Here is a 21,019-nt window from a genome sequence, read left to right on the forward strand (position 1 = left end):
CAGGCCTCTAATCATCTTTGTAGCCCTCTGCTGTACCATCTCCAGCAGTTGCCTGTCCTTCTTGAACTGGGGAGCCCAGAACTGGACACAGTACTCCAGATGGGGCCTCACCAGGGCAGAGTAGAGGGGCAGGATGACCTCCCTTGACCTGCTAGTCACACTCTTCCTGATGCGCCCCAGGATGCCATTGGCCTTCTTGGCCACAAGGGCACATTGCTGCCTCATGGTCATCCTATTGTCCACCAGGACTCCCAGGTCTTTCTCCTTAGAGCTGCTTTCCAGCAGGTCAGCCCCCAACCTGTACTGGTGCATGGGGTTATTTCTCCCCAGGTGCAGCACCCTACGCTTGCCTTTGTTGAAGTCTGGCTTTCTTCAAAATGTAATTGAAATAATGGAATAAATGGAACAAAGCATTATCCTCCACAACACGGGAGCACTTGAACTCTGTTTTCTATAGTATAAGGATATTTAAACACAGTAATGGAGCTGACAGAACCCTCAGGAACTATTAGGTAGCTCCACATTTGCTTTAACATGCTCTGCCCACAGAAAATTCAGTGCCAATTTCAGTACCTGACTTCAAGTTAGCAAGCGTTCTGATATTAAGAAAAGTCCTTAATAGAAAATAAAATTACCTTTTCAAATTAGCAATGCCTACAACTCTTCAGCCGAAGTTGAACAGTAATCTGCTTGCATCTTTGCAGCTGAAACGCTCCACTTTGTGTGCAGTCACATTAAACCACCTTACAATGCTTCTTTGTGGAACCAACTGCCTAGTGACATTAGGAATGTCTTTTAAACTCTTGTTTCTCTACCTTCAGCAACAGATATCTCAGAAACCATCTCTTTCTCTGTCAAGTGCTAGGGCAGTGAAATCAACAAACTTGCTCTCACTTACTGTCTTAGAGTTGAGTATGTCAGATGAATCACTTTCAAGAAAAGGGCATCTGACTCTAGAATTAGTAAAGGCTGTCCCTGTGTTTTTGGTTTGGTTATTCTCCCTCCCCACCCCAAGAGGACTGTAAGAAAAAAAACGCACAAAACTTGCTCAGAGTTTCTGCAAATGATTAGTACATCAACTGAATACAAACAGGGGAGAAAAAAGAACAATGGGTACTCCCAAGCTTCACGATCCCAAAGCGATACATTGCCTTCTACAGGTGTTCAACCTGCCTTCAAACAGGGGGCCCCCAACAAGTCTTCAAGTAGAGCCTTTGACATGTCTGGGCAGTTGCACAGGTGTAAAAGGCGTTCAGTGATGTGAGTTTCTTAGCTTAGTCTCCAGTCCTAAGAAAGAATTTTCCAGTCCTTAGAGAAAAAAATCGCCAGAGCTGGATGTACAGTGACAGGCAGGCAGACAACTGGAAGCTGCCCGAGGAGGCAAGGAAGCACGATGCCAGCCCCTCTCCTGAATGTCCTGCTGCTGTACGGGCAGGGAGCAGGGCGGCTCCCTCAGACAGGGCTTATCTCCCATCCCCCCGACTGGCCCTTTCACAGAACAACCTAAACATTTCTATTTCCCTCTTCTTCCAACCACCAACTCCCTCCACCGTGGTAAGACTTCACGCAGCTTCCCAGCCGACTGCCTGACTACACAGGCCTGCACCAGCAGCGGCAGCTGGCACCGATAAAGCACCGAAGCCGTATTTATCTGTATTTATACTTCGCTGACAGGAACAGTCGCCTCTCTGTGATTCTGGAGAGCACAATGCTTCCTGAGCCCCTTATCCCACCAAAAAGCCTGAGCACCAGCTGCTCCTACAAACTCAGCTCTCCTGTACCTCCCAGCGGTGATTTTTTATTTATTTATTTTTTCCCCCCTTTCCCTTTGCACAAACACTATACAGAAGACTCACTCGTAAGACACGCCGGGCTGCTCTGAGAAATCCTGCCATCACCGGCGCCTGAGAGCTGGCCAGGCGGGGAGCGAGCATCCGCGCCTCAGCCGCCCCAGCTTCCCGCCGGCCTTCTGTCACGCCCAGCAGCCCGGGCGGCAACGGAGGGGTCGGCCATGTCCCACCCGTCCCTCCTCCCCAGCAAGACCGGCCGGAGCCTCCGAAACGGAGAGAACGGGCGAGCGCGGCCCGTTCTCCCCCTCCTCGGGGACTCCCGGCGGAAGGAAGGACAGCGTTTGCGACGTGCCCCACGAGAAGCCGGCAGGACCCGGGTCCCCGGGGGCGGCCCCGCTGGCGGCGCGGAGCTGCGGCGGGGCTCGTCCCCGCGCGGGCGCGGCCGGTACCCAGGCGGCGGCGGTGGTGGTGAGGCGAGCGCGCGCCGTTACCTGGTTGGCTGCCGGCCGCTCCGCGCGAAACGGCGGGAAAAGGGAAAGCCCCCGGCGCGCGCGCCTTCCCTGCCGAGGCGGGGCGGGGCCCGCGCAGTTCTCGCGAGGCCTGCACTCTGCTCTCGCGAGAGCAGGGCTGTGAGGGGCTGCCCTCCGGCCCTGGCCGTTGAGGTGGTCGTTCCCACCCGACGTTTAGGTGAGAGGGGGCTCGTCGTTTCAAACACTTATCGACTCTGTCAGGCGTTGTCCGAGCCCTCTCCTCCTTAGCCTGTGTCTGGCCTGGTGTTTGGGATTTCCAAAGAGAGCAGCCAGAGGAAAACCAAGGGGACAAGCCAGGCCTTGGCGGGTGACATGGTTAAGCATGGCAGCCACAAAGCATTATGGAAAAGCAAAGGTGTGTGCGAGAGGCGGCATTAAGGTAAATGCTGCCCATATAGGGGGAGCCTACCTGAATGAAAGTCTTGCTGGTTTAGATGTAAAGAGGGTCTTCAGTACTCCTGTGGCGGAAGTGGCCTTGCTAGTATTCAGGCTATGCTTCCAAGTCTGCCTTTTCTGCAGGGTTTGTGAGTCTGCTGACGGCTGAGGTTTACACACAGAAGTTAAGATGTATTTACAATGCTTCCTTCTCCACCCCCCTTCTTGATCTTAACTAATGCAATGGTTTTGTATTTTAGCATACAGTATAACAGCCTGCAGCATCTTTTAATGTTTTATGTGAGTATGAAAGCCTATAGGCTCATATAATTAGTATAGCATAAGGTAGCTGAACTTTTGTGTCACTTGAGATTTTTGCCAACATAAATTTTTTTGCCCAAATTGCAGTTCAATGTTCTTTCATTCATTGGGACCAAGCATGCTGTCTGCCATGAGATAAACCCCTTTATTTTTAGTTTGTAGTTCTCAGTAATTAAATAGAAACAAAACACAGCTCTTTAGTGTTCTACCTTCACATGGTTACACTGGACCATTTTGGTATGTATAGGAACACTTGCAGAGACAGCTTGGTGGCATGACTAGGAGACAATGGTGATCAGTTTGCAAGGGCCAGTGCTGCAAGCCACGTGCTTTCTAGATTATTAATAGCAGTATGAAAAAAGATGTTCGGTTATTTAATAACTATTAGTAACTGTTCCCCCTTGTTATATTACTCAGATTTCCAGAAAGTATAATAAATATGGAGCTACAGTGTAAATAAAACTGATTTTGAAATACTATTTCAATATTTCTGAAGTCTTTTGAAATACTGTCAGACAGGAGTCCAAGATGACCTGTGATTAAGCAGGCTTTAAATCTGTTGTTCACCTCTGTTGAAAATACTCTTGGTTTCCCATCAAATATGTACCTTGAATTTTGAAGTACTTTGAAAAATCTTGTAGTTAACTTTTCTACTCATTCCTCACCATTGTTTAACCACTTATTTTTCAACTAAAATAAAATGTTCAGTAGCTCAGCAGCAGATTACTTACATCATAAATTTGATCCGTTTTCATATCAGTACACATATGGTAGGACTAAAATTAGCTACGTCTTATGGAAGAAACTGTCATGGTAGGTTGTGATAGACATTCCAGTCTTCTTAAGTAATTCTTGTTGGCAGCTTTTTATTCTGCTTTTGAAACTTATATAATATAAAATTTTGTGATATAGGAAAGTAATCATTTTTGCAGAATTAAGAGAAACAGATGTCTTACAAAGATCTGATAAGTAGCAATAAAATAGCCTTCTTGCTGGTTGTTCAGGTATTTTACAGTAAACTGGACCAATCTTTCTATTTTGAGGAAGCACTTTGGAAAATAATTATGTTGTCATCCATTTTATTTTCCAATAAACTGCATGAGCAGTTTATTCTCCTGTTCTCTCATGTTGAACTTTACAGCAACATAAATCCATTGACTTCTACAGTGTTATTCTTATCTACTCAAGAATAAGTGATAACGGATTAAGACCAGCAGTTGAACTTTATCTCCACTCCAGATTTATTTGATTTCATGTATTCCATAATCACATACTTGGCTACTAATTACTGAATAGATCCCTGGCTCATTAAATGTACTAGAAAGCTACTGAAGAGTCTGATGTTCCACATTTACTTATATTGGATGCCTTAAGCTGACTAGTCTAACTGGAACTGCATCTCATTCATCTCATAAGAGTAAACACACACACCTAGACAATAAAACTGTGGGAAAATACTTCACCGTTGTTGCACTTGAACAGATATGAAACTTTCTATGGTGTCATGGCTCGTGTTCAGGTTTCAAAATAACCCTTAATATGGCACATTAAACTAGGTGATGGAATACTTATCCATGAGCAACTCTGCAAAAAGGGAATCTAATTTAATCCTAGCCCATTTAGACTGGCTGGTGTGAAATGTTTAATCTTAGTAATAGTATGTGAAGCTGTTGATTTTCAATTACCCTTTAGGGGTTATGCCTTCCTTCTTGATGACTGGACTATTTATCAGCAAATCAACTAATGACTGGATTTCTCTTCTAAAAGTACGCAGTGTTGCAGCACAGATAAAATAAAAAATAGCCTTTAATTCCCCCCCAGCCCTTTTTGAGGGGCAGTACAGCGGCTGCATCAGTTTCTAACCACTCAGGTAGCAGAAGGTTACCTAGCTCACTGCATATGCATACAGAATAGGGTTAAAAGAGATTAGCAGAAAGCTTGCATTTTTTGCTTCTATTATCTTAAATTTAGATGTAAAGATTAAACTCATCTTTGAATTACACTCCAATTTAAATATTTTAATTGCTTTAAACACAGTGGTAAATATATCACTCTTTTTCTGTATATATAAATATATATATACATATAAATATATATAAAACATAGTGAAGTCCTTATTTATTCACATGAGATTTAATAGATTGCACATATACAGACATGGCCAGTGTGCTCACAACCTCCTTGACTTGCAGATCTGCATAATAAATATATTGCTTAACTCTAGTCATGCTCATTTAATGAACTTTATGTTGCAGTTGCCAGTAAGGATATCAAAGGAGCCCAACTTCAGATGTAGAGAATAAGAGCATGTGGCACAGTTCAGCTGCTACCTAAACAGGGTTTGAACTGGGAGTGTAGGAACTGGCAGTCCTCTGAATGGTATGATTTCTTACAGCTGGGAGAGCGCACAGAGCACACCAGTGCTGTCTGGCACAGGTAGTTGCATTCTCTGGAAAAATAGGGAGGAGCCACTCCATCACCCCCACTAGTTGAATTTGATTCTTCTCAAGCTGCTTGCGTAGCCACTTTTGAAATCGAGCCAAGATCAAATTCCCTCATGCCAGTAACATTGTTCACTTTAAGAAACGCTCTTCTTTGAAGTGCTTTCACTGCTTCTCATCTGTAGTCAGAAACAGCCAGGATTTATTCAACTGAAACTCTCTGGTCTTTTAGAGAGCCTTGATGGAGAAAAAAAAAAAAAGCAACCTTAGGGATGCTGTTGTAGGACCCTAGTGCAGTGTTCCTGGTCCTCACACTCTAAGCAGCAGCACCCATTTGTGTTAGCTGCTTGCGGAAATGTTTTGCTGCTACTGATGTTTCTAGGTTAACATGAATAGTCTGAGTAGTTATGCATATTTATCTCAGTCTTGGAACCCTGTTTCAGGCTTGGGAGGTTGAAGTAAAAGTTTACAGGTCTGTGTACAAAATCATGCCACCTACCTTTTACTGTAGTGAACAACAAGAATTCAGGACAGGAAAACAAGCAAAAGAGAAACAATATATGGGAAATAATTTTTTACTTACCTTTTGAGAAAAAAAAAAACCCAAACAATGGCCCCTGCCCTTCCTGCCCCCTAAAAAAAAGCAGCTGATGAAAACCCAAATAAAACAGAACACATAAACTGGAAAGAGAGAGGATGGCAAGGAGGATTTTGAAAAAGTGATTTATTTGGTTTGAATTTTAAAAATATGCTGTGTTAAAATCCTGTAGCTTTAGAAATCGAAGCTCTCTTGTAGCATTTTATAGGCTCTACAGAGAGTCCCTGTGCAAACCATACAGTTCAACAGCTATAATTTTTTCTTTTGCAAGTGTTTTATTCCTTAACAAGTTTTCCTTCTGTATTTAATAGCAAAATCAACAGAGATGATAAAATTAAACGTTTTTTCCTGATGAATATTTTTAGCTTCTGTGAGAGTACAAAACTTACCCTATGTTCTTTTCTGTTTTCCCACACTTTGAAGAAAAATTTTTAGACACAGATACAATGCTGCTAATGAGAATGTAATTTCAGTCTGCTATTCCCTGAGTTTTTAAGCTGCTCAGGAGACCTTTTTATTGGCACTCTACAAAAGAATAATGTTAATTTTTGCATCAACTTGGAAATAGCTGGCAGTAAACAGCTCCGTAATTGAAGCTTCCTGTTGTGTGACTACCATTTAGTCTTACATAATCCTGTATAGATATTTTTGTATCTAGTGGTTTATGTCCAATGGGGACTCTGATTTATTTTTTTCTACATCATGAAAGAGAATGGTAACTGTTCACTGAAAGACAGACAAAATTAAGATTTCCAGGGAGATGGAAGTAGCTATGTGAGGGTTTTCAAAAATGTAGTGACATAGATGGCGAGAAGATTCACATTTACTTAAGTTAAAGAGTTATTTTGTACTAACAGGCATGACAAAACCTGTCTTCATTCCTTTCTATTCAGCTCAGCAAGTACTTCTGTGCTCCAGTAGTTAATCAGTTACCAGATTCCACAGCTTTTGTTTTCACACTGTTTAATTTTTCTTATTTGACACAGAATCTTTGAATGGATTCAGTTGCAGATACAGGTACAACTTTCAGGTCTGCCTATTCTTTATGATTAGGACTGCTTTTTATTAACATTGCCATCACCATTACTCATTCTAAACAGGTACATTTCTAATAATATATAGAAAAGAAGCAGTAAGAATGACAAGGACATTTGCTATCTTACCATGAAGCCAATTCTGAATATGTAAATCTAGGTTTAATTAACTCAATCCATAAAATTGAACAATTAAAAAAGTTAGTCTGGCAAGAATTAGTAACCACACATCTTACTGTAATGGCACTGTGCCTTGTCACAACAGTGCTGTTATGAGACAGGGATTATAAAAACACTGTATAAAAGAGAAAACCAATAGGCAATATGTAAGTGATCTGCTCAAAATACTAAGTCATTAGCAGTGGAGTTTCTGTCTCTCACTCCCGTGCTTAGTTCATTGAACTGTCTCTCCAGTAAATACTCTTGCAGACAGAGCAGATGATGTTGAGCTGCACGTAGAAGGGTCAAAAAGCTGCACTCACAGAAATCCTGTCAACAAGCACCATAGAGACTGGCAGTACTCAGACACATTAAGGAGATAGCCATTATATCACTTCAAGCATAAGAGAAATTTTTGCTTAAGGTTATCTTAAATTAATTTTAAAGAAAGACTTTCAAAACTCACCCTTCTGTTTGAATTGTGAAAAGTTCTGTTCTTGATCGGGGTGATAAATATTTACTATTGACTTCCCCTCCAGCTATAAACCTCAAGTGTAAGTAAGATGAGGAAGCCACTGTGGACCACACTAGAGAATGCCGAGAGGAGATCTGCTGCACCTAAGATATATACAATGTGCAATGGATAACCTAATATGCCTTTCATTTAACTGGCTGGGCAGGTTTCTGCATTCTGGAGAGCATGGAATCATACCAGAATTTGTTGGCATAACAGGCCTGTCAGACCGGTTCCCAGGGCGCCCAGGAACCTGCCCAACCAGTCTGCATCAAAGGCCGACCCAACATGCTGCAGCTCAGCTCAGCTCGGGGAGGCTTCATACACAGTGAATTATTCATGCCTCTGTCAACTCCCAACATACTACTCAGAGAGAATGATGTAGCCTCCAGCAAAATAATTTACTGAGGGATGGGGGAGTGATACATCCTTGTTAAGTGTAGCAAGATCTTATTGTTATAAGTTTTCTTTCATTTTATATGCAGATGCACTGGGCTAGAGGTCTTGCCCAGCATAAGTACAAAGAGAAAACCTTTTTTTTATATATATCACTAACTGTATAGACTTACTATAATCAAATAACACCAAATCTTTAGTCTGACCGGCTAAAAAAAACCCATCAAATTATGCTCTAATTCAGATTTATTTCCCATCTTGCTCTAAGTGTTTAAATATACCTTCTGTATGTGTAAGATTCAGCATAATTTTGTTACATGTGGGAGACAGGACACTGGGGACCTTGCACATGGGATATCCACCTTGTTATTTCAGTGGAGCCCTAGGTCAGTGCAAGCTCTCCCTGAATTACTCGCCCTGAATTAAGGCGAAACAGGTCAGAGACCATGGAGTGTATGGGACCTGATTCCATAACCATGAGGAGCTACCTGTGAGGCAGCAGTCTTCTTCTCCAAAGGATACAGCAGCTGCCCTGTTACAATAGCAAATAGGCTGTGGAGCAGCCGCGCTGCTACTTGTTCATGGCTGGGGGGCAAGAATACTTACACAGCAGTCCTGCATATAGCATAGTTATTCAAGCTGTAGGCAGAGATCAGGATATGCCCCAACAAAAGCCTGCATCTGTGTAAACTTACTACTTTTTTTTTTTCTCAAATACAGACCATAATTTTCAGATCTCCTCCTGTGATTGTCAGAGATATTAAATAAAATCAGTAGGAGTTGTAGAAGTTTAAACACTACTGGAAGTGTGATCATGGGTACGTACAATCAGTCTACTAAACCTATGCTTAGGCAGGTTCCTTTATTTTTTATTTAGGCACCTAAATTTAAACACTCAGGTTTGAAAAATTGGCTATTGAATGTTGTCAAAGGCTCTGAGTAAGTGTAGAAAACAGTGTTTGTTCATAAAATGATCCCACAACGGTATCATTTATCCTTTCTTACATCTTCTTTTCTTATTATGCATTTTAATAATAGTTACTAGACAAATAGTGGTCAGAACAGGAAGTTACCATCAAATTCAACCAGTGTTGTGCAACATGGGCATTCTTTTCATCATTGGCCAGTTTACGTAAAAGAAAAAATGCTCATATTGGAATATACTCAAATTATTTTACTACAGGAAAGTTACCCTTCTTATAAGACTTCATCTTATGACAGCCTTGAAAGAAAGACTTAATTCTGAAGAAGGCAACTGGATTACTAACTGAGCTGAAATGAGAGATGTACGCTGTTTGTGCTTGCAGTCACACCACCTTAGGCTACGATTTCATACAGTTAAGCAGGACTGGGCTTGGTCAGTACTTGGATAAGAGATTTACAAAAAGTCCGCTGCAGGAAGTGGTTTTGGTGATTCAGTAGGCTATGCTGAATAACTGAGCATTAGTGCCAAATGTGATGGAGACATTGGGTCCTTGATAAGCCACAGTGTGGTGCCATATAAAATTGAAGTTTTTAAAGACTCCAAAGCCCTTTCCACAGGCACTACATATTGAACTGTAAATCCCTGTCCAATGTGAATGTACTGTGTCTGGAAACAATGCCTACAATTTGTTTTTATGAGTGTCACATAATTGGATAAACTGTGTAACTGATTAACACATGTAAATTATCACCCAAAATAGCTGTTAGACTATACAATGTGGAAAAGGTTCTGCTTGCATAATAGACTTAAGGAGGGCTGTTGTGCTTCAAAGCTGGTCTATTCCTTTCAGCTATGTCAGCTGGTCTCATAAAAGGTACTGTCTGAAATTCTATGTCCTGCATCCTGAGCTCATCATGGTAATACCAGGGCTGAGGAAAGAACATTTTGACCATTTTTACGTAGATAGAATAAATGCTGACTTTCTTGATACCTTTTCTCTAGGTTAAACCTGGAGCCTTGTAGTGAATCTCATGGTGCGCCTTTAAAAGACATTGGGCTTGCCATTTTACTGTTTACTGGAGTCTGAAGAGTATAGGGATAAACCGGATCTTTATTATCTCTTCCTTTGACTTGGTAGCTTAAAGAAGAGTTTGAACACCTTTTCTCCTGTCCAGCCTCTTTCTCCTCCAAACCAAAACCGCTGTGTACACACCTTACAGATTCAGTAGGGGCCTGTCATATAGGGTTGCTGTCTGGGTTGAGACCTTAAATTAGGCTTTTATATTCACTTCCACAAATTACAGAAATTAAATTTTTCATCAGTTAAAAAGCAAAGGTATAGGACAAAAAAGTCATTGTATGTACCAACACATCCTTGGATAAACATCATTTGACTGTTGTTCTCAGCCTTGTAACTCATGACAGTTCTAAAAATACATATACCACAAAACTAAATATTGTAGTATCAGACTTGCTCAGAGTTCTCTGTGAGAGACATTGTTTTTCCTTCTAAAGAAGGCAGTATAATTACCCGAAGTACTGAATCTTCTCTTATTTTAAATATAATTTGCAATAAAGGGGTCTTACGGATGAATGCTCTTTGAAATCAAACCTATTATTAAATGTTTTTCCAATTGAGAATGAATTTTAAGTTGTTTGTTGTCTCCAGCTTCAGTCAAGAAAAGTCACATAATGCTTGTCTGTGAACTCTTCCAATTTATACAATGATCATATAAAATCTTCTTCAGGAGAAGAGGCTCAGGGAGGTGCAATTCTGAAAAGTAAGACAATCTAAATGGTGCAGGCTTCAACTTGTTCATCTAGTGAAGGTATGCACAAACATTGATGTCTACAAGTATTCATTACAGAGAGTTTACAACATACCTCCCCGTAGCTATCAAAAGCTGCTCAGTATTTTCACAAACAAATTCAGATAACACACATGCCCCCACACCCCTATCAGAGTTAGGTAATATCTCGACCGAGAGATACACTGCAACCTGTGTAGCAGTGGAAGGACAGAGACCGTTGGTTCAGAAAGAGCATATTGAAAAATAGAACAAGTCCTGCCTTGGATAGGGAAGAGAGCTAGCAGCAGTTTGTTTCTGACCTAGAGGCTAGCTAGAGAAAAATGCCTCAAAGTGATCCAAAGAATGCAACTTGAAGCATTTTTTGATGCTTTTCTGATCAAGAACAGGTTTAGAATTTGTTGCAACTAATTTGCTGATGACAACAATTTTTCATTTACCTCAGCTGAGACAGCAGGGCTGGGCGCTGGCAGGATATAAAAAAAAATTACAAGAGAACTATCACTATTCTCACTACAAGAGTAAGCCTGATGTAAAAGCTTGGCTATTTTTCTCTGAGAGGGAAAAACCTTGAGACGTTATTCTTCTTGGTGTCAGTCTACCTCTTTCTCCACAATTCTCAAGACTGTCTTTAACAGTTGATCCAGTTCAGTAATTCAAAAAGGGAGCTCAGTTTTGTGAACTTTTGGGTGTAGAGAGGTCTCCCTGTAGGCTGTAATGCTACCGGAATGTTGTGAGGAAATGTAAGAGAAGAATTGATTCCTAGGAAATTCCAACATTCCCTTCCACTCTTGGAGAGAAGGAGAGAAAGAAAGGAAATAAAAAGTGGCAGAAGCACCTCAGACTGTTATACTGGAAGAGTTACTCTGAAATGAGGTTGCACAAATGGCTGGAACCTCAATTTTTGTCTAATTCAAAGAAGTCCTCCCTACAAATAGTCCTTTCCAGCACTCTCTCATATAGAGAATGATTGGTTATTACTTATTTCAGAAAAGACTACCACAGACTAAAGTATCAACGTCCCTTGTCATTGGATTTTCTTCTTGTCTATTGTCTGTATTTGACCAGGTTTTAATTATTATTATGAAACATTTCAGCTTATCCTCTTACAGACATTTAGGAATACTTTGCCTTTTTTTGTGGACTTGTCTTTACTGAAGAGTGAGTATTTGCTATACAGAGAGTTATAAAGCAGGAACCAGAAGTGACATTGCTGTAACTGTTCGGGGGATCTGAATAATAAATATTTTTCTGTTATTTGTCTTCTTTTTCAGATAATACTGTATTAAGCAACAGGCTTCCTATGTGGAGACATGGAAGCATGTGATATCAGGGACCTCACAGTTATGTCTTCCCATGCTGACATTAGAGATTTTATTTCTCTGTTTTGTCTTCTCTGTCTTCAGGTTGTTTAAACATGAGAACTACATTCCCATCTCATGGTGATATAGCTTGTACTTACAGCCTCTTCTGCAGTCCTTTGTCAAAGACCTTGGAAAATCCAAGTAAATTATCTACTGTTCATTTATCTGCTCTTTTACTAATACACCAGATAGTTTTGATAAGGAGCTACAGTTTTCTATTGCAGGAGGCTTACTGAAATGTCCTTAGCGTGTTAGATTTCTCTGTGTGTGTGTGTAGTAGCAACTACATTGCTAAATGTAGTTTAGCACATTGCTAAATAATAGTTTAAATCAAGCTGTTACTGAAGAAGGACTCACTAAAATTTCCCAAGATTATTCACTAGGTCTATTTTTTCAAAAAAAGAGTATGTATTTGTTGCTTTCCAGTGTCTTGAGTATTAGCGAGAAAACATATTTTTGGTTTGAAATGTGATATTAGTGAGAAAATATCTTCTGTTAGAAACTTAAAATGCCACTTTGTTATTGAGCATCTTCAGAATTCAGAACATCAAGAGAAATCCAACCACTCTTACATTCTGTTACTTCATTCAGCAGTTTTTTGTTGCTGCATTTTCTGTTTGAATACTTAAAGCTTTGTTGGTCTTTCATGTTTCTTGTATTTAGAAATAGCAAGAGCAGGAGAGTATAGGGAAAACACTAGATGGAAGTAAATGTAGGTTCCAGCTCTTCAAAAGAAAAGCAGACTTTTGGAATTAATATCTTTCAGGTAAAATTCTGAAGTTGTGAAGTTAGAAGGAGCTTTGCTAATGACTTTACTGAAGTCAGATTTTTAATCCTCTTATGCTACCTTTCTTGTGTAATAAAATAATCACAAAATATTTTGAAAAAATTACCATTCCAGTGTATGTATCTGGCTTGTGCTGTTAAGGGAGGTACTTGCTTTTTGAAGCAAGGGGGAAAGATAAACTGGAGTTTCCCCTGCAGTGCTAGTCAGTATACAGAATACAGGACCATGCTTTATGGTAACCAGAGAATCCCTTCCAGGCCTTGCATGATAAAAGCAGCAAATCAGAAGAAGACACAAGACCCATCAAGCCTCCAGCTTTGACCTTCAGCCTGTGACTTGAACTATAGGTATGCCTGTAGCAGCTCAGCACATCATCCAGCAGATTGCTAGCTGGTTGTAATCCAGTGACCATCTGCCTCTGGTGAAATTGATTCTGTGGGAGAGGTCTAGCTGCATCCCATTGCAATAAACAGAAAAGCACACTGTTTAGCAATGACTTGTGCTCAGATAGACCCATTAACTGGCAGACTCCCCAGCAACATTGTAGGGTTTTTCCATCACGCTTCTTGCCTGCCAAGTAACACTATGTTTCAGATGTGTCCTTGTGTCTTGAAACAGCTTGAGGTACCGTGTTGCATGTCAGAAGAGAGGAATCGTAAGAACATTTTTAATGAAATGCGCTTCATCTTATTTAGTTCTTATCCTTCCTTAGTGACAGCGCTTCTAAGGCTAAATGACAGTAATTTGTTAAGGGCTACCAGTGTATATCTGCAACATATAGAATAAGACCAGTCTTGCTTCATCAGTCTATCTCCAAAATAGTTTTTTTAATCCACTTTGCAAGGTACAACATATTGAAATTCCAAGGTGCTATGAAAAGGGATGCTGAATCTGAAGTTAACTGCTGTTGTTTCAAAAGCAGTCACTCTCAGAACAATCAAGTAACCTATAGAAAACCTGGGGAAACTGATGTTTATATAGCTCTTACATGTGAATCTTTAACAATGTTCTGTGTGTCTTATGGATATCCTCAATTAAAAAGAAATTGGTTCTTTTCTCATATTCATTTGCTCTTTGTATGAAGAGAAAAGGACCTCTGACTTTTAAGAGCCTTTTTTGGGTCTTATTTGTCTTTGTTTCTTATATTAAATTCCATTTTGTGACCTCTAGCAGGTATCCACTGTCCCCACCAAAATGTCTGAGCAGTTATGTCTTGGCTTAATCACACTGAACTAAATTAATTTCTGTTAAAATTAATGAAACTAACGGGGAGATGAATTGGGCCTACTTGTTTCATCTGGTCTCCTCCTCTCCTTCTCTCATTTCTTCAGCTTCTGTCATCTGTGGTCAGTTGTTTATATTCAGCAATTCCAACAGAGCCATATCTTCATTGCCTAACCTGTTGCCAGCTCTCTCCGGACTTTAAAAGAAAAAAATTCACACTAGTATGGCAGCATTATTGAAATGGGATGAACAGAGGGGCTTGTTTTCGTGCCTTATCTAGTATTTCTTCTTTATCCCATTTAAAATATAGATCAGCTACCTTCTGGGAAATCCCAGGAGGAGGTAGCCTCTGGCAGAGGGAGAGGAAGAGCAGTGGGAGATGGGAGAAGATGTGGTAGTGCCTTCCCTCAGCACAGAGCTCTGCAGAGCTTATGGCCACCCTCCTCTGGGACACTCAGCTGGAGCCCTGACACTTGTGAATGGCAAAGGGGCTGTCGCTCCCCTTCTTGATTTACCCAGAAGCCAAGTTTGCCGTTGTCTCCCAATTCTGCCAGTGAAAGTGCTTGTGGGTTTTCTTGGTGGAGGGCATTAGTGAAATAATCTTGTTAAAAAATTATATACTCTAGCAAAAGGAACTCTTAAACCAAAATTGTTAAATTAGTGTAATAGCATATCCCACAAACCATGTATTAGGGTAGCTCAAGTACTGGCAAAGCTTGGCAGGGAAGGCAAGTCATGGGCCTACAGGATTATATTTTAAACAAAACCTGTTTCATTTTAAAACAAAGTGGTAACACGTCTGACAGGGCACACGCTTAGACCCTTTCAATATATGAAAAGGATCAAACTTTTGGGAAACTAGCACATGCACAGTAACCAAAACCTTATTTAATATGATATGAATGATGTTCAGGCCTTAATTTCAGAAGGAAACTGGACTTACAGTTAAAATATAAGCTTATTACTGGACTAATTCTTGAAACGACACAATACATTTTCCTCATTCCCAACTTGTTTATCAATGGAGAGATGGAATCAACTAAAAAAACAAACACAGAAAAGGTAATTGTGATTTAACAATGTCTTTTGTGTTAGATTTATTTTCCTCCCTCAGGAAAGTTGTATAGCTAAAACATAAACTCTTCACCTGCACGGGAAAGCTTTAAACTTTGAAGTGATTCTTCATTACATGATGCTGGTCAAGTTTCTTTTTGCACTGTGGTTACTGTGCTGTGCATAATACCAGAGTATTTTCAATGCTCTAGTGATCAAAAAAAGAAGTACAATGCAGACACAATGTAAGTATTATTGTTTTCATAGGTACTTACGAGCTTCTGAAAATTCCGAAGGAAGTGGGAATTTGCCTTAAGGAAAGTGTATTTTTTCTGGTACTTCCATAAGCTCCTGACAGAAGGCAGTTGTGTCATGACTGATGGCTCAGGTGACCTTTATCCGAGCCTCCACCCAAGACAAGATCAGAATCCAGCTCAGAGCTCATCAGGATTCTGAGTCACGCTGTTCTGAGAAAACAGATACTACAGGATTTGTAGGAAGATGATAAGAGGGCTGGGGCACCTCTCCTATGAGGACAGGCTGACACAGTTGGGGCTTTTTAGCCTGGAGAACAGAAGGCTCTGGAGAGACTTTATAGCAGTCTTCCAGTACCTGAAGGGGGCCTACAGGAAAGATGGGGAGGGACTCTTTATCGGGGAGTGGAGCGATTGGAGGAGGTGTAATGGTTTTAAATTGAAAGAGAGTAGATTTAGGTTAGATATTAGCAAGAAGTTCTTTACTGTGAGGGTGGTGAGACACTGGAACAGGTTGCTCAGGGAAGCTGTGGATGCCCCATCCCTGGAAGTGTTCAAGGCCAGGCTGGATGGGGCTTTGAGCAACCTGCTCTAGTGGAGGTGTCCCTGCCCATGGCAGGGGGGTTGGAACTCGATGGTCTTTAAGGTCCCTTCCAGCTCTAACCATTCTATGATTCTACAATTTCAGTGTAGAAGGGCTTTTTAAATGATTCATTTAAGATGGACCAAATTAATCTGCAGCCACTTATATTGATTTCCATTCCTAATCGACTAAACTAAGCTAGGAAGTCTAGTTTGAATGTGAACTTCAGTGATCAGACAACTTCTTGGGTTTGCTCCATGCAGTCAATTTAAAATCTCACTTTTCATTGGTGTATCTGATGTAGGAAGATTAGAAAGAAGTAAGCTAAGGCATGAATTTGCAGCACTTTAGCTAGTTTGCCCTAGTCCCTCCTCAACTAACACTTGTAATTGTGTCCTGCTTTCAAAGTGGACTAACTAGTGAGCTCTGATGTCATTCCTTAGTCCATTTGGCAGTGGTTAGCTTGTATAGCTGAGACCTAAATTAATCTGTTGAAACTTGCTCATATCCCATGTGTGAGATTAATTTGTATTCTTCTGTGGTTAGCAAAAGGGGGCAGAAATGTCAGTGAGCCTGACCTGGAGCATCTTCTCTAAAACTGGTGCTTGTACAGATAAAGTGTGTAAATTAATTGGGTGCTATGTAGTTCAGGTATCTAAAAGGGACTGTCCTACCATCTCTTGTGGAAGTTCTCACAGTATTTTCTTCTTTAGGAAATAAATCATATTTCAACAGATGTTTGTTTGAAAGTAAAATAATTGGAATTTGATCTAGAGTTATAAAAATGTATCCACTTGTACAATGTGGCAGCCTTGAGTGTTTCTGTTTGCAAATCAGCAATGTGGTTTTCTTCTTATATAAGCACCTATAAATGCAAAATCAGAACACACTGGTGTAGCCGTTCTTTGGCCCAACACTGAGAAAAATAACTATGATGCACCTTCTAGAATTAACAAAACCACATTTATAAGGAAAAAAGACCCCTAACAACGTTTTTTTAGCCAAAGCTAACCAGGTAGCCATCACTTTCCTTAGCTGGCCCGAACACAGACTCTCCACCTGCCTTCCTGTAACTGGGCTGACTCATACACAGTCAGGACCAGAGTGTGTGCTTTCTAAAATGGTGGCAAATAAGAACCTGAAAGACAGCAAAGAGTACTGTCTGACAAATCCCTTTTGAATTCAGTAAATGAAAATGTGTGAGCTAAATGAAAATCTGAGAGAACACCTTTCCCCGCCCCAGGCAATTTAAAGTACATATGGAATAGTGAATGAGCAGTGTACATGTACCTCCGGTCACATATTTTTCTGACACTCATGTTTGTACTTCATTCCTGGCTCATATTCAAGCAAATAGAGGAATACGATTAGTTCTAAGAACAAATATCAGGGACTCATATTTGAGTTATGCTTTAAGAGGCTCCGAAACAAAAGCATAAGGTGTTAAACCACATCGGAGGTATTGATCAAGGCTCTGCTACCATTTAAGCAGACTTCCTAATTATATGTTAAGGTACAAAATATTTGACTAACGAAGTGTGTAAAATTATTTTCTATCCTGAAATGGAGATGATCTCAGTGTAGGTGAGGGAAGAATTTGTTCTGTTGTGCTTTCTCCTTTCATCGATTTGTTGCTCTGTAGGTTTTGTGTTTTAGGATTCTTCAAAGAACTGTCTGTTTATTCTGTGGAGGCACATAGAATCAAGGGATGAAATAGGTTCCCTGTTTTATAAACTGGGCTGACAAGGGTCCTACTGCCTAAATGTCTGTGCTGGAAGGGATGGGAAGTGCTTGTTGTCCATGCAGACAATTGCTGCTTCCCCTGTGCAGCCGGATACCTGGCTGTTCCTCATCAAAAAGCCAACAAAATAGATGGATCTTGGCTATTTTGGGGTGAGAGCAGAGGGGAGGGAGAGGTTTTATCTCCTTCAGAAGCAATCTGCTACTTCCACTTTCTACACTGCAGGCAGCAGGGGTTAAACCCTCAGCTCTTGAGTTTTGTCAGCACATGTGAGTTATTTTATTCTCTTTTTTAGGGTGCCAAGATCCAATCTTCCCTACATGCTGAGAAGCCCTGGGACAGCCCAGTGTCAGCAATGCTGGTTTCTAAGAATTCTGCACACTTATATACTTACTGCTCAGATGATATCTTTGTTGTTTTTCCAATCATGTCTGCTTCTTATATTTTAAACACACAGCAGTACATGGATTAATGCAAGTGGAATGTGCATACTGGAACATGGCCTATTTGTTACAGGAAACTATTGTCACGCGTTACTGACAATCTGACATAGGCTCGATTGTCTGAATTGCAGCGTAAAATGGGAAATTTGCCTTTGAGGAAATATAAACCATTTATCAATGGCTGATCTCCAGGTTGTTTTCTTAACGTCAGTGAGAAACAATAATTCAGTGACAGAGGGAAGTTGCTTTTTTGTCATAGGTACTCTACCTGGGCCACCAGGTGGATTTTCTTCAGAATGTTTTTTTTTTCTTTGTTGCATTTTTTGCAATGCTAGGCCAGAGGAATTGCGCCAAAAAAAAAAAAAAAAAAAAAAAGAAAAGACATTCTGGTGTCAGTGAATTTCATGGCACAATGGGGTTGATTTCAACTGGTACTGGAATTGGTTTAAGAACTGAAAACAGTCACTTTGGTTTTCCTCTCTCTCCTTTTTGGAAGTTCCTAGACCATGTTTGGCCCGTTCCTGGGCTGTGAAAGAAAGTAAAAGCTCAAGTCTGTTCTAGCTCCCCACCACATTGTTGGCTTAAAAACTAGGTAGGATCCAGCCCAGTCTCTGTCATTCAAATCAAAATACCCTTTTTAACATAAAAAGAAGTTTATTGGTGGGACAAAAGTTACTGCATTGGATTGCCTTGCAAAGTTGCTTTTAAGGGACACCAGAATAACTGAAAATTCAAGTAATATTTAGCTTCAGTAAAACCGTGGGAGTTTCTGTCTGCCATAGGCATGACGTGAAGGTTAGACTGAGCCCCTCGGGGTGAGGGATATCAGGAGTGATCAAGGGCAGGGAAGCTGGACAGGGTGCTATGTTTTGTTTTTCTTCAGGCTTATGACAGCCCTATTGCACTGCTGCTTGGAGACTTGGCATTCTTTCTTTTTCAGCTGGCCTAACGAAATAGTCCACCTCTTCTTCTGGATGCATATGTATGTGTTGTAGGAACAGAGGGAGCACAGGCAGCGCTGAAAATCCCACAAGGGATCACTGAGCACACTGCAAAGCACTTGGCTGATGAGCTGCAGCTTGCACTGTAGCACCGTGTGCTGTAGTTGTTGACAAGTGGTGTTGAGACCAGGGTTGGAGAAAGCAGCAGCTGACACCAGTGGTGACATTCAGGGTGTGAATAGGAAGGAGGGCATGGGAACAGCAGTGATGACAGCTGACGCAGCAACTTAAGTATGAATCAGGGTGCAGGAAGCGGGAAGGAATTTGGACAAGAACACAGACAATTTGTATTTGAGTTTGAAAGTTTTCTTCTCATGAAAGTAAATGCCTGCTGCTACTTAGTCTAAATATAACCACTTTCAGGGGCATTTATACTATTACCCAACTGCTTCTGAAGCAGTTCACCAGTACTGGTCAGAGGCAACCTGCATATTCGTTTTCTGAAGAGAAGTTTATCTTGCTTGTGTGGAGGAAATGATTAGCACCTTTGCTAAGCATATTGCAATCCTCAGAGAAACCAGACAATTCCAACATCTGAAAAACAGTAACGTGAATGTTTCCAATCATCAGTGTTTTCAGCAGTATCAACCAAGCAGCATGCTTAAAAAAATCAGTAAAACCTCATTATCCAAGCAACTTTTTCCCATTTCTGCTCTGGTTCAGATTTTTGTCTGATTCAACTCCAGAATGATCACCTTATGGCAATTGTTAGGGAGGTTGGAAGCGTTAAAGCAGGGTGAATATGGCCCTTTTGTTTGTGCTATCTGTACTTTTTGTACTCTAAAGTCCAGGGTGACACTTGATATTGTACTTAGTCAAAGCCATTCAAGCAGTGCTCTCTGTATCAGATTAATGATGCTCTGTGCTACACAGGCAGCAAATCAACCAAATCAATACACATACAATAGTTCAGGTGGCTTTTTGTCAAAAGAATGAAGGACTTGCTGTGACAACACCACCGGAAAGATAGAAATATGTGGGCAGATGGCAGTAGGGCCTCGTTTGGACAAGTGAACAGCCTGAACTAGTGTCATCTCACCTGGTATGTGACCTGAGAGAATTTGGCTCTGGGTTCTTTCCTCCCTTTTGTATGGCCCTTTGTTCATTGTCTTTCAGCAGTGAGTGATGTTTGAAATCCATATGCTACTGCTGCTTACAGACCTCTAGCAGCAGAGGAAAGCAACCTGAGCTTTAGAGACACTTCAAAAGCAAAAGGACATAATATCTATCTTGGGACAGCCATTTAAGCTGGTCTTTTTATGAAGTTTTGCCCCTGAGAACATGGCAGTTGCCTAATTTTGAGTGGCCATTACCTTACCTTTATTTTGAGGGATCACTCAGCTCAGTTCAGCTGGATCCTCTGCACTTCCATCAAGGAGGCTAGACATCTTAATACCTAAGTACAAATTTATCTGTGAAATACTTTTCAAAAAATCCTGATGCTAGGAGAAAAGAAGATAAAACTCCCCATTTTTATGTAAATGTTTGGGTCAGAACAGGAGGAAGGACTCTTTTGGTAGCCTGAGGAGTTTGTGCTTCTGTGAGGGCAGACTACAAGCCTTCCAGAGAAATTCCAATGAGATTGTTGTTACAAACGCTGAATTGTCTTTTCTGTTTCTTTTCTTATTTTTTTTATTAGGTTGTCTGGTTTTATCATGCAGCAAGATCAAAAGACATA

The 21,019-nt window shown here is 40.8% G+C and overlaps 1 protein-coding gene across 1 annotated transcript in view; it reads right to left on the reverse strand.

Moving 5' to 3' along the window:
- The window catches only part of RBBP8 (RB binding protein 8, endonuclease), a 39,584-nt gene extending 37,227 nt beyond the window's left edge, over nt 1-2,357 (reverse strand). The window contains exon 1 of the mRNA XM_074146144.1: nt 1,857-2,357. The gene's annotated coding sequence lies outside the window, so the exon portion shown is untranslated. The remainder of the gene's footprint in view (nt 1-1,856) is intronic.
- Between the last annotated feature and the right edge of the window lie 18,662 nt (nt 2,358-21,019).

The sequence above is a fragment of the Numenius arquata genome, chromosome 4, assembly GCF_964106895.1.
Source record: "Numenius arquata chromosome 4, bNumArq3.hap1.1, whole genome shotgun sequence".
Classification (NCBI taxonomy): Eukaryota; Metazoa; Chordata; class Aves; order Charadriiformes; family Scolopacidae; genus Numenius; species Numenius arquata.